A 3,663-nucleotide genomic window follows, 5' to 3' on the forward strand; every position below is an offset into this window, starting at 1 on the left:
AGGCGAGTATGGGAGGAGATGACAAGGGAGCTGGAAAGCAGGAGGTCTTGGGAGGAGCGGACGGTTAAGGTGATATTTTGAGACAAGGCACCACCAGGCTTCCTGATTGCCTGGAAAGCCGTTGTTCTATTTAAAGAACACCGGCTTCACTTCCCTCTCGACATTGCTAGGCAGCCTGACTTCCTGACCAATAAGGAAGCTGGGAGGCGGGTCATGACGTGCCATCCGGCTTCCTGATTGGTCATGCTGCCTAGCAACAATTGAAGCTGGCTACCTAGCCAATCAGGAAGCCGGGAGGCGGGTCATGACCTGCCGCCCGACTTTCTGATTGTTTGGCAAGCCGGCTCCATGTTCCCTTGTGGCAGGGAGCATGGAACCGAGGGAGATCTCCCTCTGACCCGAAGTTCTGGTATCAGGGTCAGTATTGTACGAGTACTCGCCCAAATACTCATTATCGGCACCAATACTGATACCAGCATCGGTATCGGTGCATCCTTATTACTTAATGATAACTGACACAGCCTACAGAGAGTATAATGGGGGGCGGGGGGGCTATGCATGGAATAATATTATTTTCTTTTGGGGTTCAGATGTTATGACATTTACCATATGGCCAGATAAACTCTCGCTCTTACTTACGATATAGTAAAATCAGGCAGTAAGAACGAGCTTAGCCATTTTGAGCAATTTTAAATAATTTGCCTTAAATAGTTGCAGGTTACCAATGAAGGATTTTGATTCGGCTCCCCATTATTAAGCTTTATTTGCTTTGACTGAGGGGGATTCTTGAAGCTAAGAGTTGAGCAGCCCCCACCAAGTCTGAAGGTGGGCTGCCCGGCCCAACTTCCTGGCGTCAAGCTGATAACACATGCTGCTTAACATACCCTGAATGCGCGCAACAGTATCAAATAACAGATCCATATAGTTGTTTGCATCCATCTGTTCTAAAGGGTTTGTTAATTGCTAGTGTCATGCAGGCTCAGGAGCTGTTGGACAGCTTTGGGTGTATTTAGAAACACTTTGTATAGCAGTTCGCCCTGCAAATCTCTGTCAATGTTCATTCTCTGTGAACAGAGGCAAAAATTAACTTTCTTAGTATATTATTTTTCCAGTTCCAATGTAATGTAATACCTCATTATGGCCACTAGATGGAGCTGAGGAGCAAGTATTTATTTCCTATGCTCCTCAGCTCCATCTATTGGCCATAATGAGGTATTACATTACGTTACATTGGACCTGAAATGATATACTAAGAACATACTTAGATCTATCAAAAATATGCAATGTGAGGACCTACCCAACCTATCCAATCCATTTGTATCCGATCAGGCAGGTCCTTGTACTACGTACCTTTTGGTAGACCTAAAGGAGTTTATACAATTAGATTTTGAACATGACTTGTGAGTTTTATATGTTGTCAGCCCAGAGTATCAGCACTGGGAGAGGGGTGCCATCTTATAATAGTAACTCCTTTTATTGAAGGCATAGGGGTCAGTTTATTAGGATTGACATATTTATTTTATTTAAGGCTCCTGGGAGGAGTTATGCAAATATCAGAATGCATTGGGTGTCTGGAGGAGTGGCCATTCCTAGGCAGTCTGTATTTTCATAGATGACAACCAGATTGTCACGATCTGGGATCAGAGAGAACAATTGGTTGCTAAGTGCTCTTTGCCTTGATCAATGCACCCAGTGCGAATAATCCCGTATGGGACGTTGCACAGGATGTGACTTTGGTATAGGGGAACGTAAGAAGCTGGGATGGGGGATGTCAGTGCAGGTTGGTTCAGGAGCCTTGCGTCAGTGGTGACGGTGGTGGCGTGGGGTTCTAGAAGTTAAATATTAAAATGCAATTGTCCTTCAAGGGCACATGGCGGACGGGCTGAGGGTCTTATTCTGACCATTGAGGTGATTGCTGCCACACCATTACCAGCGTTAACAAAGAAATAATGAGGAGCCGACGGGACACCTGAGAGGGGGCAGATAAGATTTTAGTACGCTGTCAGTCTGGTAACTGCTGCGCGGCGCGGAGGAAAGGTCGACTCCCTAATGTTTTTTGTAACAGGAGTAACTCCTGGAACAAAGAGAGAACGGATTTAATGACTTGTCACGGAAATTAAATAAAAACTGCCAGTTTCTTCCCTGAAAACGGCGATTGTCCTTAAAATGACCCGATTTCCGAGTGACATCCGTACGGCCTGAGAAGGAAAAATAATAATAATGTGATTTGATGTAATATCTGGAAATCTCAGCTCGTGTAATTAGTATTACAGCCCCCATCATCCTCATGGCTCATATAATTAGTATTACAGCCCCCATCATCCTCATGACTCATATAATTAGTATTACAGCCCCCATCATCCTCATGGCTCATACAATTAGTATTACAGCACCCATCATCCTCATGGCTCATACAATTAGTATTACAGCCCCCATCATCCTTATGACTCATATAATTAGTATTACAGCACCCATCATCCTCATGGCTCATATAATTAGTATTACAGCCCCATCATCCTCATGACTCATATAATTAGTATTACAGCCCCCATCATCCTCATGTCTCATATAATTAGTATTACAGCACCCATCATCCTCATGGCTCATATAATTAGTATTACAACTCAATCATCCTCATGGCTCGTGTAAGTAGTACCACTAATACGAGCCATGAGGATGATGGACTTGTAATACTACTTACACGAGCCATGAGGATGATGGGGTTGTGGTACTAATTACACAAGCCATGAGGATGATGGGGTTGTGGTACTAATTACACAAGCCATGAGGATGATGAGTCTGTAGTACTAATCACACGAGCCATTGAGGATGATGGAGTTGTAATACTAATTACGCGAGCCATGAGGATGATGGGGCTGTAGTACTAATTACTGGACCATGCTGTCAGTGGCTCTGTCCAGCCTCCTGCCCAGCTCACTGGCATCACTGATTGCCAGGACCTTGGCGGGATGCCAGCTAGAGAGTCCCACTCCGCTCCTGGCAACTGGTGACGTCAGTGAGCTGAGCAGCAAGCGTCACAGGTTGCCAAGAGCTCTGGGACTCTGTGGCTGCCCTCCACCACCATACGAACCCTCGCCCCCCGCCTATGAGATGCCACCTGAGGTATCCTGTCTACAGGTGTTATATACTGTAGCATTAACATTACCCTTGACTGGAGACACCTGAACCCAAAGATTTGGAAGGGGTGTCCACCTTTGGCCATATACAGTAGGTGCGATGGTCGGCTGTCCAGAAACATTTGGCCACATAGCGTATTTATTACACATTCTCTAGTTTTCATTGGACCCCCCATGAAGCTTTGATTAGATCAGATTGCAGTTTATTATAGAATGGATGGAATGTTAGAGAGATGGGATGAGGTGGACGTTGTAAAAAGATTGATGGAACGACACAAGTCATGGAAGAATTTGGTGGCATCTGAGGAGCTTCAAGAGATTTATCATCACCGTGTGGCAGCCGCAGGGACACAGACACTGGATACATTCCAAAACATTTGCTTCTGAATTTGCATAACGCTTTCCCTTCCTCTGCGCTGCTCGGAACGAGGCGATAAATCTCTCCGTGGTGTTTCCTCATGAATGTAAAATAAGAACAATTGCCACCAAATGCTTCCCCGGACTGATGTAGGTCCTTTCTATGAGG

This window comes from Nanorana parkeri, unplaced genomic scaffold (genome assembly GCF_000935625.1).
Source record: "Nanorana parkeri isolate BGI_ZX_2015 unplaced genomic scaffold, ASM93562v1 scaffold685, whole genome shotgun sequence".
Lineage (NCBI taxonomy): Eukaryota > Metazoa > Chordata > Amphibia > Anura > Dicroglossidae > Nanorana > Nanorana parkeri.